The 15,480-nt window shown below is 51.1% G+C and overlaps 1 protein-coding gene across 1 annotated transcript in view; it reads left to right on the forward strand.

The window, feature by feature from the left end:
* PAK6 (p21 (RAC1) activated kinase 6) overlaps window positions 1–15,480 on the forward strand; it is a 41,459-nt gene that overhangs the window by 9,113 nt on the left and 16,866 nt on the right. Inside the window, exon 3 of the mRNA XM_008069842.2 lies at window positions 6,366–6,490. The gene's annotated coding sequence lies outside the window, so the exon portion shown is untranslated. The remainder of the gene's footprint in view (window positions 1–6,365; window positions 6,491–15,480) is intronic.

Here is a 15,480-nt window from a genome sequence, read left to right on the forward strand (position 1 = left end):
TTTCTTGATTTATTGTAGAGATGAGGTCTCGCCAAGTTGCCCAGGCTGGTCTTGAATCCGTGGGCTCGGGCAATCCTCTCACCTCGGCCTCCCAAAGTGCTGGGATTATAGGCGTGAGCCACCGCACCCAGCCACAACAGGTGTGCTCTTAAATCACCCATCATGAAATGGGCAAATGCATTGAAAGAATCTAAAAAAAAGAAAAAAAAATTCACTGAAGTCAAATGCAGCCTCTCACAACAACGCTAGCTGGTACACTGATGTTGATGGATTCCTAGAACACATACCTAGTGAGGGAAGCCTGTGCTATAAGGGGCCCACCCTCCAAAATATAATTCCAGTTTTTCTTGTGTCTCCCCTCTTACACATCAAGAAACAGGCTAAAGCTTGGTGCAGTAGCTCATGCCTGTAATCAGCACTTTGACATGTTGAGGCCGAAAGATTGCTGGAGCCCAGAAGCTCAAGATCAGCAGAGGCAACATAGTGAGATATCATATCTACAAAAAATAAAAAAATTAGCCAGGCATGGTGGTATGTCCCAGCTACTTGGAAGGCTGAGGTGGGAGAATGGCTTGAATCCAGGAGTTTGAGGCTGGGAGACAGAGTGAGACAAGAGAGAAAGAAAAAAGAAAAGAAACAAAAGAGGGAGGAGGAGGGAAAGAGAGGAATGAAGGAAGGAAAGGAAAAAAAGAAAGGGAAGGAAGGGAAGAGAAAGAAAAAGAGAGTTAGTCTAGAGACATGCTGAAAGTCTAGAGAGGCAAAAGGGCTCCAATTTGCAAAATTCCTTGACCTCTGCAGCTAGACTCCTGTCTGAGGACATCTGTCCAGCAATCAGTCAGGGGATCCCATATACCTAACTGGGCCCCAGACAGTGCTACGTCCTGGGTAGGGGTCCTCTTTCTGGGATCTGGAGGGGATAGACCTGTTGGGTTGATTTAGTAGCAAGTTGTAGCCTTGTCTTCTAGAAGAATCCTGGGATGCTGCTCCGTGGCACACCAAACCAGGACACCAAGGGTCTGGCATTGTCAGCTCCCACACCTCACACTTCCAGACCCTCAGGGGTTTGCACTTGCCTCGTGGATGCATCAGCAAAGAGAGATGAGTGGTCCCATCAGGGTGAAGAGCAGGAGGAAATAGGTGTCGGGGAGCCTGGCAGAGAGGAAGAGGAAGGTATCTTCTCCAAAGAGTGTCTCTCTCCTAGCCTGGGCTCCACAGGGCTCCTCCCACAAAGTATCCAGCAAACGTACCAGCCACCACCTCCCCAACAGTCCCTACATGTGGGCTGCTGTGCTTGGGCCTATTCTGGGTCTGTCAAGGGCAGATGCTTGATGCAGGGGCTTCGGGCAGGGTGCCAGCTCACAGCCAGGGAAATCCAGCACCTGGTTCCCAGCAGGATGCTCAGTGGGGGACCTGGGGACCCCTCTGCCCTCCGTATTCAGTGCCATGTGGGGTCTTCATGTCCTACTCACTTCTCCTAGGTGGAGAATTTTTCTTCTTTTCTTTTCTTTTTTTCTTTTTTGAGTGAGGGTCTCACTCTATCACCCAGACTGGAACGCAGTGGCATGATCACAGCTTACTGCAGCCTCGACCTCCTAGGCTCAAGCAATCCTTCCATCTCAGCCTCCCAAGTAGCCGGGACCACAGGCATACACCACCATGCCCGGCTAATTTTATTTTATTTTATTTTATTTTATTATTTTACTTTATTTTATTTTTTTGAGTTGGAATCTCACTCTGTCACCCAGACTGGAGTTCAGTGGCCGCTCCTAGCCACCGCAGCCTCGACCTGCTGGGCTCCAGCAATCCTTCTGCCTCAGCCTTCCAAGTAACTGGAATTATAGGCATGCGCTACCACACCCGGCTAGTTTTTTTGATTTATTGTAGAGATGAGGTCTCGCCTGCCCAGCCGGGTCTCGAACCGGCAGGCTCAGGCAATCCACTCACCTCAGCCTCCCAAAGGCGCGGGATTACAGGCTGAGCCACTGAGCCAGGCTTATTTTATTTTTATTTATTTCTTTATTTATTGTACAGATGAGGTCCCACTATATTGCCCAAGCTCATCTCAAACTCCTGGGCTCAAGCAATCCTCTCACTTCAACCACCCAAAGTGCTGGGATTACAGGCATGAGCCACCACACCTGACCAAAATTTTTTTTTTTTACATAATCACCTTATATTAAGGTCTGAGTTGGCCTCTTCCCCTAACTGTTCACACAGTCTTGGAACAAGAAGACAGCATAGTTAAGATTACAGGCTTTGGGGTCTGATACATTTGGGTTCAAATTCTGACTCTTCTACTCAGTAGCTGGCTTAGTCTGTTCAGGCTGCTTTAACAAAATATGATAGACTGGGTGGCTTTATAATCCATAAAAATTTACTTCTCACAGTTCTGGAAGCAGAGAAGTTCAAGATCAAGGCAGACCCGGTGTCTGGTGAGGATTCGCTTCCTGGTTCATAAATGACTGTCTTTTCGCTATAACCTCACAAGATAGAAAGGGCCAGGGATCATTCTGGAGCCTCTTTTATAAATGCACTAATCCTATTCACAAGGGCTCTGCCTTCCTGACCCACTCACCTCCCAGCGGCCCCACCTCCTAATACCCTCATATTGATGATTAGATGTCAACATATGGATTTTGGGAAACACAAACACGCAGTCTATAGCAGTAATTATGAGACCTCAAACGAGATCCTTAGCCATTCTGAGCCCCAGTTTCCTCATTATTCAGTGAGAATAATAATAGTATAGTACTTACATCCCAGCGTTGTTGTGAAGACCGAATGAGATAATATTCATGTAAATAGCATAGCACAGGGTCATTGGAAGCAAGCAATAATTGGCAGGCATTATTATTACTATTATTGGGGGGGCAGAGTCATCGAGAGAAAGGAGCCCAGGAAGGAGTGAGTGAGCTTGTTAGCAGCCTTCCTGATCCCCAGAAAACTTTTCAAGTCGTGGAGAAGGAAGATGTAGGGAAAGGATAATGTGTTTGTCTTTCTTAACCACAAGTTGATCCATATCTTTTCTCTTTGGACCTAATCCGGGCACTCAGCCCTGGCCGCTGGTGCTCAGATGTTACAACAGGCCCCGGCAGCCACAGGCTGAGAGATAACCGGGAAGTGCCTGCCCCACCCTACGTGACCGCCTTAATGCCCTCCCAGACCATGCTGGTTGGCCAATGCCTCAGAGCCTTCAGGGCTCCCAGAGCCATTTCCTGTGGTGAAATGTCTGTTCTTGGTGCCTTTTCCAGAGCTCCTGTCCAATTTGTAGACTGGCAGTGCCCAGACAACTCCCTCAACCAGAAAGTCTATGCCAGGAGTCAAGGCTCTCCAGAGGAGGCTATGCCCAGTGCCCACCTGCACTCAGCACAGCAACCTGGGAAGGGGGCCAGAGGGTGGCACGTGGACGCTGGAGGAGACACTGTCCCCAGACTGCTTCTGACACTCTCTATGCTGTTTTTATGTTGTTTTTTTTTTTATGTTTTATGTTTTTTTTATGTTTTATGTTTTGGCCTCTCCTCCTGGGCAGGGTTGAGCTGGGCGTGAATCAGAGTAGAACAGAGAAAAAGGAGAGTCACTTACAGGAACTAATTGCCCAGGACCTACCCTACATGTCCCAGCGGTCCTAATGTGCAGGGGTGGGGGTTCCTTCAACCCGGTGCCACTGAACCATGTGTACGTAAGACGGAAGTACTAAAACTGGGCACTGTGAGAGGTCCCCTAGTCTAGTCTTGTATCCATCCAGTGTAGGAATGTTTTCTCTAGCCTTGCTGATAGTTATTCTTGAATACCTCCAATGATGGGGGATTTATTACCTTCTTGGTAAGAATAATTTGAGCCTCTGCTTCTCTTGAGGCCCCAAGTCCCCCTGCAGCTCCCCAGGGTGGGAGGAAGCCAGGGTTTTCTAGGGTTACTCCTATAGTATGGGGATGAGACTTGACCAGTAACCATTCTGGGATGCCTACGCCTGGATTCAAACCAAATTAAACACCGGTTCGTTTCTGATCATATTCTAATAATCACACTTGATTACAATACAGTTTAAAAGTCCTGCTTATAGACCAAAAGGTCTATAAGTCATTGGTATCAAAGACAATAATTCGTATGTGCATCCATGAATTAATAAAAATAATTTAGGGTGTTGATTCTTGGTTAGACAACATAATACATCTCATTCTAGCTTTGGTTCATCGTTCATTTCAAATCCTCCCAACCCCCCACGCATAGCACTCTTATGTCTACAGATTGAAGCGCAGCACAATCTACTTCTTGAAGCCACATTCAGTCAGTGTGCCTATGTCCCTGGAAAACCTATCTGTGGGGATAGCCATACTGGTATCACCTGCCCTCTTCCCATGACCCCCTAATTCTAGGCTCAGCAGTCAGCTTCCTGGGTGGCCACAGGAGGTCAGGATTTGTCTAAGAGGGTCAGAGCTACAGTGTTGTCTGATCAGATGAAAGAGAAAGCATCTTCTTTGGAAAGACAGAGAGGAGGAGGGAGAGACAGAGTGAGGAAAGGAGAACAGGGACTAAATGTAAGAGTGAGTGTTGGGGAGGTGGCAGCCAGGACCTGTGGTTAGCCGCCACAGCGTCCATACCTCTCTCCATAGCACACAGGGCCAGTGTCTCCACCTGGCACCATGCCTGCCCTAGGGAAACTGAGGGCGCTGGGTTGTGGCACAGCCAGACAGGGTGTAGACCTGTGTGGGGCTGGTGGCTTCCCATGGGTTACCTGTGCTCTATTTGCTGGGAGCCTTAGAGTAAACTGTGTGTAAGCAATAGAGCCCATAATGTGAATGATTTAGCCATAAATAGCACTCTTACCTCTACAGATTCAGCAAACAAAAATGATACATGGCAATAGTGATCTCAATAACTGAAGTTTGACGTGCCCAATCATGATTTAAAACAAAAAAACAAAAAAACAACCCCCTCACTGTCCTTGGTCCCTGCCCTGTGACACTGGCAGTGGAGGGCAGCCATTCCGGGTCCAGATGTACTGAATGTCCAAGTCATAATCCCCTCCTGGTTTAGCCACAGCCATCGCTGGGGGCCCAAGGCAAGGACAGCAAGGGTCTTTCCACTCCCTTGTTTGGGGAAGAGACAGTCAGGTGACCCCTGACCCTTCCCCCAACAGAGAACCCACCTCTACTCCAAAGAAACAGGGCAAAGGGCAGCCAGGGCGAGCCACTTGTAATGGCCACCCTGATCCGGCCAGGCACAACCAGCGGATGCCGACTCTGAAACAAAAATACAGGCAGAGGCTCCCGAAGCGGCCCCAGCTTCTCATTTGGGTTGCGATGGCCGGAAGCTTTCTCTCCCCCAGGTCTCCTTCCCCAGAGCCCCGAGGCTACAGGGTTCTCAGGACTGAGCCAGGTCTGCAGGGGAATTGGAATGGAAGCCCGGCCTTCCTGCCTGCGCCAGGGGGCTGACCCAGGGCAGAGGGGACAGACCGCCAAGGTGCCGACTTTTAGACCTCCAGCGTGGGCTCTCCAGGAGGCGCGGGTGGGCGCACGCCGCCCCTCTAGGGTCCGCGGCTCCAGAGCGTATCTGCAATGCAAATTCACGAGTTAATGCCACACCCCCGGCGCTCACCGAGCGGACACTCCTGGCAGGTCGTCAGGCCGAGGCCGATCGGTTGCGGGGAAAAGGTCGGGCGGGGGGCGCCTCTCGGCCGCTTTTCCCAGGCTCTGGGTTCGCCGCGTCCTACCTGAGGCCACACCCCGAAATCAAACTCGCGGCCAGGTGAAGCCGGCGCTGCACCAGCGTGTAAGCGCGGCCCCTCCTCGTCCTTCCCCGCGCCGAGGTCCCTCCCGCGGAGGGCGGGCCCGGCTCCCCCGGCCTCTCCGAGCGCCCCCGGGCTTCCCGCTCGGCAGGTGGGTGCCCGGCGCCCCGGAAGACCCGCGGAGGGCCAGGGCGGCGAGCAGGAGCCGGCTCCACCCCGCACGCGCGGCCCCCTCCCCGGATTTTCATTCCCCGAAGTTCGGGACTCGCCGGCGCGGGGCGGGGGCCTCGGGCGCAGGCACCGGGAGCCGGGCGCCCTGGAGTCGGGCCCGCCCGTGTGCCTGCCCGCCAGGGGGGTTCGCATCCCCGAGAGGGGCCCGCTGGAGTTGCGAGCGGGGGCCGGTGGTCGTGCCGGGTCGGGGCACCGCGGGGAGGGGCCGGCCGGAAGCTGCCCCGCGCCCGGTGTCCCCTCCTCCCGTGCGCCCCGCGGGGAGGCCGCCGCCGCCCCTTGCGCCTGAGACAGTGCTCCGTGGGGAGGCGGCGAGGGGCGGTTCCCGACGCCCTGGACTCCAGCCAGTCGCAGAATCCGCGGGACACTTGCTACATTTGTCACAATTTGGTTCTGATATATTTCCGCCCAGGCCTGCGGAGGACTGGCCCGGGGAGGCCCTTGGTCTTCCCTGTCCTCAGCGCCTAAGAGAGCTGCCCGCCGAAGGCTGAGGAGTCTCGAGGAAGAGGAGGCGGCCAGAGGAAGGCGCCGGAGGCGGTGAGTGAAGGACCTCCAGCCCTACAGCTTTCTCCAGACTTTCTTGAGGGACAGGCTGGGACAGACAGTGGCAGGCAGGTGGCCCTGCCGGGCTGGTTCCTTCCTCGTACGTACTGCCAGGCAGCGGCAGTGATCCCTTCTGGGTGCCATTTCTCAATCCCTGGTGGGTGCCTGTTAAGTGACTGCCACCACCTCAGCCCCATGGAAGGCCCGGCAGGGCTTCAAATAGCCCGCCCTGCCCCCCAGCCCATCCTCTGATTGTCATCAGGCCTAATTCCTGTCTGGGGCGAGGGTGGCGCCAAGGTGGAGTGCACCGAATCCACGCTGGGCAAGAGCTTCCCAGACAGGAGGGTAGTGGCAGTCCCAGCGCGTGTGCCCAGCAGGCAGGAGAAGCCCAGGCCGAGGTGTCTGCTGCTCACATCCCAATCCACCTGTCCTTCTCCAGATCTCTACGCCTGCTACAATCGCTCCAGCCCTTCTACACCCAGTAAGGGGCGCCCAGTCTGGAATGTAGGTGCTTCCAGGAACCCCAAGGGCTAAGCCCTGAGGAGTTCCCAGGGTGTAGGCTGCGTTTACTGTATCTTGCCCTATTCTGGTGTGTTTTCCAGGCTCCTCTGACTTGTTTTTCTGGATGAGGGGAGGGGCTCAGATCTATGTCTGTGCTCATTTTTGGTGGCGGTGCAGCATGTATTGCAAGGCTGTGAATTCTCCTCCAGCCATGGCATGTGGGGCAGTGGCTGAGAACACAGCATTTGGAACCAGAAAGGCTAGTTGGAATCCGGCCTTTGCCCTTAACTCCTGAGACAACTTGCTTTACGTCTCTCCAAACTTTTTAATGTTGTCATCTGTGAAATAGGGATGATCGTGCTTTTCTCATAGGATAATTGTGAGGAGTAACTGTAATGATAAGTGTTGAACAGCTCCGGCAGTGGGCCACCTCACTAGCCTCCAGCTGTTCATAGTGAAAAAGGTGGCTAAATCCTAGCACTTTGGGAGGCTGAGGTAGGAGGATTGCTTGAGTCCAGGGAGTCAAGGCTGCGGTGAGCTGTGATCATGCCACTGCATTACAGCCTGGGCAATAGGGTGAGATCCTGACTCAAAAAGAAGATTAGCCTACCCTGAGCTCTCCTCTCTTGGAGAACTTTGAGAACGGTCTGTTGTATTGGCAAGATATTGTTATAGATTATTAAAGCAAAACAATAGGAATAAAGTTAAGGCACGGTGTTCATGGAGGGCAAGTGTTCATTAAGAGACTCTAATTTAGGGTCTCTAGATGTTGTGGTGGCCTGGGGAAGGGCCTGTTTCTAGAAGGAGATCTGGCTTGGGTGGTAAAAACAGCAGTCCCCTCTATACATGTCACACATGTCCACATGTTCATGGTTGACCCTGAACACGCTGTTACTACAGGTGCTGCCTGGGGCAGAGGGAGCCTCTGGTTTAAAGCTTCTAGGTTTGTCTGTGCTCTGCGTAGCTGTGTGATCCAGGGCAGATCGTTTGACTTCTCTGGGCACTGGGCATGGTGGATGAGCTTGAAGCTTGGAGTCAGAGAGCTGTGGCTTTCAATCCTAGCTCTATACTTGACCATCTTGGACAATTACTTCTCTCTGAGTCTCAGTTTCTTTATCTGTAAGACAGAGCTCATAATAGCTATCATTGCCATTAAATGCACTGATAAAAAGCACCTAGCATGGTATTGACATGCGGTAGGCACTTTATACGTATGTATTTCCTTTCTCACCGCCTCCTTCTTCTCCCCAGTCACCAACTGTCTTTAAAATGGGTCCAGTAAAGCAGCTTCAGCTCAGCTCATAGAGGTCTTGTGAACTGAGGAGGTGAAAAAAATAGCAATCTGGAAAGTTAAGGGCTGTAGAAACAAGGCAATCTTGTGATTAGGGATGTCAGAAGTTCCTTCCAACTAGGCTTTGTGGACCCTGTGCTGAGGATTCAGGCCTCTGCATGCAGGAGCTATTGAAAATCTGGGGAGGGGTGAGAAGGTCCCTGGCCGGCAGCCCTCCCAGGAAGGCCATTCTTCAAGTCTTCCCTTGGAGATAACCCCATGCCCAGAAAAACCCAGCGCTGTGCACCGGGAGGGGGAGGAGCAAAAGTATTCTAGGTACAGTAAGTGGAGGTCAGAGAGCTGGTCTGCCTTGAGCTGCTGCTGGACCACCGCACTGTCTGTGCTGGCTGGAGCTGGGCCCACGAGGAGGGCCTGAGTCAATATTGACCTTCCTGGGCTGGCTAGCCTGGCTCTTTGGCCTCTCATTCAGCTGGAGTGTTGACATAAGTGACTGAATGAGCTTTATTAGCGTATTCTTTTAAACAACGGCCCATTATCTCTCTCCACTGGGGATTCACTGGGGCCTGTGGTATGGTCACAAAGGCAGGGAACCCAGACATTTTGGCTTGTCACATGGGCAGTGCCCTCTTCCCTGGCACATACCACATCTCTGTGTGTCCCTCGAGTTGAACAGCAGAACCTCGGGGTGCTGCTTGACCTCCTAGGGACTCTCCACGCCTCAGCGCAGCAGCCCTGGGCAGGTGGCACAAAGCTTGTGGGCAGTGAGGGTGAGGACCCTAGTCTGGAGCTGGGACCTTCCTTCCCTGCAGGTGACAACTGGGCAGAAAAGCAGATGAAGCTTCCAAACTTCCTTTCCCCTGGTGTATTTTGGGGAAGGATGGGGTGCTGCCTCCTGTGTCATGGGATGCGAGCAGATGGCAGGCCCAGAACCCTGGTGGAGGCTGCAGTGAGACAGAGTTCAGTTCCACAGGATGAGCAAGGGGACAGAAGGGACAGAAGGCAGGGGGGGTTGTGAGAGGAGCTTCCCATCGTTGAGCGCTTTTGAGCAGAGTGCGGGCATCCTCCTGTCGGGAATGCCACAGAGGGACTACAGTTTGGGCAGAGGGGAAGGGCACACCCCATAAGGAACTCCACAGAGGCTCCTGGCGGTGTAGCAGGTTGGCCTGCAGCAACATCTGTTTGGAAGAAGCAAGCTAAACCGCACAAGAGTGAGGGTTCTGTCTGGTTTTCCCTGGAGTAGAGTAGGGACATAATAGATACTTCTTGAATAAAGGAGTGAATAATATAATCTTATATTTAAACAAGCTCCAAGCCAGGCACGGTGTTTCGCGCCTGTAATTAGAGACTCAGGAAGCTGAGGCGGAGGATAGCTTGAGGTGAGGAGTTCAAGACCAGCTGAGCAACACAGTGAGACACTCCATCCATCTCTTAAAAAAAATATATTTAAATTAGCCAGGCATGGGGGCACCTACCTGTAATCCCAGCTACTCAGGAGGCTGAGGTGGCAGGATCACTTGAAGTTCGAGGAGTTTGAGGCTGAAGTGAGCCATAATTGTATCATTGCACTCTAGTCTGGACAACAGAGCAAAAGCCTGTCTCTTAAAAACAAAATTAAACAAAGGCCAGAAATTAAAGTTTGGGAAAAATCTTCCTGGCTAATAGATTGTTCCAAAGAAAGGTTGTCATCTGTTCTTGGTAATTCCCAACCATGGGCCAAGTGAGACAGACCTATCACTATAGAATGTATGTGGGGTGGCAGTTCCCAAAGGGATTGCAAAGAGGTCAAGCATCCCTGCTACAGATCTCAGAGTGTCAGGGCCCAGCTCTGGAGGTGATAGGGCCCTCTGAAGGCCACTCTGGATGGTGGTGGCAGTGGGGTACTTTTCTAAGTTCTATAGAACTCAGGGGGCTCCCCTTTATATTGGAGCTGTGATTCTGGGATAGGCCCTTCCCTAAAGTGTCTTGGGTGGGCCTGAGAATGACACAGGGTGGTGGGGGAGCCAATGGCTGACTGCAACCAACATTCCCAGAAGGGCCTGTCAGACTCAGGTCTGACCTTTATTTCCCGCTTGACTAGGGCAAATAACTTCATCTCTCTGAATATGGGTTTCCTCCTCTGCATAATGGAGACAGTTATAGTGCTATCTCACAGGCTTGTGACGAGGAGACCACATATGTGAAATGTTCAGCCCTGGGCCTAGTACTCATACTAGGTTCTCCCTGAGTGACGATTATTAAAAAATACTCAATTAGCCGGGTGTGGTAGTGCGCGCCTGTAGTTCCAGCTACTTGGGAGGCTGAGGCAGAAGGATCACCGGAGCCCAGCAGATCAACGCTAGGGTGGCCATAAGCATGCCACCGCACTCTGGCCAGGACGACAGAGTGAGACTCCAACTCAAAAAAAAAAAAATACTCAGAACTCTTCCATGAGCAAGAACAGATACTCCCCCTCACTGTGCCTGGAGCAGCTGGCAGAGGTGAATGTGTCCATTCCCTTGTCACCAGCAAAAATGTTGAGGCCTAGAGAAGAAGGAGAGTAGGCCAAGGTCACAAGCCAGGACTTAGGTACACCAAGCCCCAAGGTACACACTGAGCCAGTGCTCAGTCTTGTGGCCTGGGATGTGCACTCTGATAAGGAGGCCAAGTCTCCCTTTGAGGAGGCCTGGATGTGCCTCCCCCACTCTTGCTCCCAGTGCCACGAGTTGATGGCACAACGCTGTTCTGTGAACCAGAAGCCAACCCCAGTATGCAGCAACCTTCTGTCTTCCTAGTTGCCTGGAAATGGCAGGGAACCCCACCAGCCTCATCACTAGCAGTTCACCAACATCCCAGAACTTGCACAACCAACCAAATCCTGTCCCCTCAGAGTGGCTGCAAGCCCTATAGGCTCACTTTCTGGAAGCCACCTTCCCAGGCTCAGTGCAGTGTTGTGAAGTCCTTCATTGGGCTGGTGTCCTTTCCTTGAAAGGGACTCAATGTGTACAAAGAGCCAAACAGCCCAGCCATGTCTGCAGGGTCAGGTGGATGACCACATCGGATGCTGTCACTTCTGGCGAAAAGTAGACTGACAGGCTAGGAGGACAGCTGATGTCTACTCCTGTTGGCCCCAAAGTTGGTTCCTGAAGGGAATTCTGGAAAGGACAGATGCATTCCCAAGGGGTCTGCCTCAAGCAACAATGCTCACTTGAATGTCCGAGCTCTGGCTTGAGGTTCAAACACAGACTCACCCTCTGTAGTGCTGCCCTGGGTCTGTGGGACCCTGACAGCTCTGGTGGCCATGGCATCCCAGGCCCCAGCACATATGGAGGAGAATGGTAGGGTCTGCCATAAAACCTTGCCTCCTGCCCCTTGAGCCATGCCTGTGGGTTGCCTGGCTCCAGGCTGAGACCCTACAGAGGGGTTCTGGCCACATCCTGTGCTGAAGAGAACCCAATTCCTGCTGCTTCTGTGGTTTTTCCTATATGCCAGGCCCTGACCATCACAGCTCCCACTGTGACCCCCTTGAAGCCTTTACTCACCCCTTGCTGGGTGAAAAAAATGCCTATATTCATACAAAGTAAGGGTCAGCCTGCAAGTTAGGACAGACCCAGTCTCCCCTGGCCTCTGACTCACAGATCCACCTGGCAAAAAACGAGTTTACATCAGGCTGCCCAGGCCCCATTTGTGTTCATATAGACCTCCAAGGAAGGAGAGTAAACACAGCCTTACTCCCTGTAGTGTGGGCATAGTGAATGGAGCAGGGCTTTTGGAATCAGATCTGGCTTCAAACTCCATCTCAGTCATTTCCTGGTTCTATGACTTTGGGCAAGTTGTTTGACATTATTGAGCCTCATCTGGATTTGTGGATGATGATAATAATTCCACCTTTCATGGTTACTGTGAGAGTCAAATGAGCTAACTCTTGGCAAGGGCCAAGCATATAATAGCTGTTCAAGAAAAGTTACTTCCCTTTCTATCTCCAAGGCTCCTGCTTCTCTGACACCGCAGTCCCACTCTTCAATGATCCCAGGGCTGAACGCTCCCAGGACTGAACTCTCCCTCGAGTTCCACCCTGGGGTTTACTGGGGCAGGCAGCATTTCCTCCAGAAAGCATCTGCCAGGAACTGTCCGGCCTCCACCTGCCAGGCTCTGGCTGAAGGAAGCCCCGCAGCAGAACCTGTGCCAGGGGAGAGTTTCCTTCTTAAACTGATTTGGGCTGGACCCTTCCCTCCCAGCACTGGGCATCCCTCTGATCCAGTCCTGGGTCAGCCAGCTGAAAGGAGATGACTGCAGACATTCAGAAGAGGAAAGTTTAAAGTATTCCTCAAACACAACAATGCATTTCCAGCCGAGGTCAATTCTTTTTTTTTTCTTTTTTTTTTGAGTTGGAGTCTCACTGTGTTGCCCAGACTGGAGTGCAGTGGCCGCTCCTGGCCACTGCAACCTCGACCTGCTGGCCTCCGGCGATCCTTCTGCCTCAGCCTTCCAAGTAGCTGGAAGGCTACCATGCCCAGCTAATTTTTTTGATTTATTGTAGAGATAAGGTCTCGCCGAGTTGCCCAGGCGGGTCTTAAACCCGCGGGCTCAGACAATCCACTCACCTCAGCCTCCCAAGGCACAGGATTACAGGCTGAGCCACCGAGCCTGGCTGAGGTCAATTCTTAATGGGGCTGCCTGAGCTGGTGCCCTGCCTCTGCCCATTTCTTTCTACTTCAGGGTCTTAGGCCCACAACATTTCTTTCAGGCTAGGCAGAGGCAGAGACTGGTTCTCTAAGGGAAAACCATCTTCCTTCCTCCTCCTTCCTTCCTTCTTACGCCGTCTTCTTTGAGGAAAGCCTCTCCACTAGGTGAACTGGGTGTGGATGCAGGTGTGGAGATACCAGGATGGCAACTTTAAAGACTGGCTTGACCTGTTTGATTTAACACCATGGTCTCACAGATGCTGCAGTCACCCTCTGTCAGTCTGGGGCCCTTGGAAACTTAGAAGGAAAAGGGAATCCCAGAAATGGCAAATGGAGGGCCCCTGGCTAAGCAGATGGCTGTGCTCTGAGGACATAGCCCTGTCACACAGCCCTGACACCCCTGGAGAGGTCCAGGGGACACTCATGTTGTGGTTAGTTCATTCCCAATGACTTGGGCATCACGGGATACTCTGGGAGATGAGCGTCTCTTAAGCATCTCTTAAGTCTCCAGGGATCATTCTTCTCTTTAGTTAACAACGTTGTGTTTTCTTTAGGAAAGCAGTCCATTGTCTTTAAGGAAAAGTTAGAAAAGTGGAGAGATGGTGTAGCAGGAAATCACCTGTAGCCCCAGCAAACACGACAACAATTAATATTTTGATGTATTTCCTTCAAGTATACACACTGCATTGACAAATCAGCATAGGTGAAATCTTTAGAAATCATCTTCTACTCCTAACCTATACCATCAAGAATTCTTTTTTGGACAATCAATGGTTTCATTTGTCTCTGGGACCCTTGAGTGTGGACAGGTTTTGGCCCCAGTGAGTTAGGAGCTTCAGGAGAGCCCACCAAACTCAGGCTAACACAGTCACTCACTTGGACCCGGGAGAGGGAATGGGCAAGCTATGGACACCCCCTCTTGCTACTCCTACCACTGCCACCAGCTTTATTATTTTACCTTTCACATTTAGGTCTACGATCTAACGCCAGTGCACTCTGGGGTATGATGTGAACTCGTTTTCAGGATTCATCTTTTTCCATATGGTCATCTATTTTATTCAGCTCCATTTATTAAAAAGATCATCTAGCCAGGCATGGTAGGGCGCGCCTGTAGTTCCAGCTATTTGGAAGACAGAGGCTGGAGGATCGCCTGAGCCCAGCAGGTCGAGGCTACAGTGGCTGTGAGTGTCCACTGCACTCCTGTCTGGGTGACAGTGAGGCTCCAACTCCAAAAAAAAAAAAAAGAAAGAAATCATCCATTCCCCCACCATACTGCAGTGTCACCTTTGTCATAAATCAAGTGACTTCATATGAGTGAGTCCATTTCTGGATTCTTTCTTCTGTTCCATTGGTCTATTTGTCAGTCCTTTTGCCAGTTCCACACTATAGTAATTATTACAACTTTATAATAAATCTCGATACCTATTTAGTATAATCCTCCAGTTTTATTCTTTAAGATTATTTGGGCTATTCTCTATTCTTTAAGTTTCTCTACATTTTATTTTATTTTATTTTTTAGTCAGAGTCTCACTCTGTCGTCCAGGTTGAAGTACAGTGGTATGCTCATGGCCACCCCACCATCTACCCGCTGGGCTCAGGCAATCCTTCCGCCTCCACCTTCTAAGTAGCTGGAACAACAGGTGTATGCCACCACACCCGGCTAATTTTTGTGATTTGTTGTAGGGACAAGGTCTCACCAAGTTGCCCAGGCTGGTCTTGAACCCCTGGGCTCAGGCAGTCTTCTTGCCTTGGCCTCCCAAAGTGCTGGAATTGCAGGCTTGAGCCACTGCTCTCGGACTTCTCTACACATTTTAGAATCAGTTTGTCAATCTCTACCAAAAGAAACAGGCTGGGATTTTGATTGAGGCTAATTTGGGAATTGACATCTTTACATTATTGAATCTTCCAATCTGTGAACATTCTTTAATAGCTTTAATAATGTTTTGTATTTTTTCCTTTTTTTTTTTTTTTAAGGAGATGAGGTCTCAATATGTTGCTCAGGCTGGTGTCAAACTCCTGATCTCAAGTAATCCTCCTGCCTTGGCCTTCTGAAGTGCTAGGATTACAGGCATGAGCCACCACGCTTGGCTGTTTTGTATTTTTCAATGTAAAGACCTTGCACATCATTCATTAGATTTATTCCTAGGTATTTGATATTTTTAATGTCAAATGGTGTATCTTTTTTTTTTTTTTGAGTTGGAGTCTCACTCTCACTTAGACTGGAGTGCAGTGGCCGCTCCTGGCCACTGCAACCTCGACCTGTTGGGCTCCGGCGATCCTTCCGCCTCAGTCTTCCAAGTAGCTGGAACCACAGGCATGCGCTACCACACCCGGCTAATTTTTTTGATTTATTGTAGAGATGAGGTCTCACCAAGTTGCCCGTGCAGGTCTCGAACCCGCAGGCTCAGGCAATCCACTCACCTCGGCCTCCCAAAGGGCTGGAATTACAGGCTGAGCCACTGAACCCGGCCAAAATGGTATATCTTTAAAAACTGAATGTTCTGTGTGTTACTGGTATGTAGAAATTTTAT

The sequence above is a fragment of the Carlito syrichta genome, unplaced genomic scaffold (assembly GCF_000164805.1).
Source record: "Carlito syrichta isolate Samal-C Ts95f unplaced genomic scaffold, Tarsius_syrichta-2.0.1 Scaffold312225, whole genome shotgun sequence".
NCBI classification, from domain to species: Eukaryota; Metazoa; Chordata; class Mammalia; order Primates; family Tarsiidae; genus Carlito; species Carlito syrichta.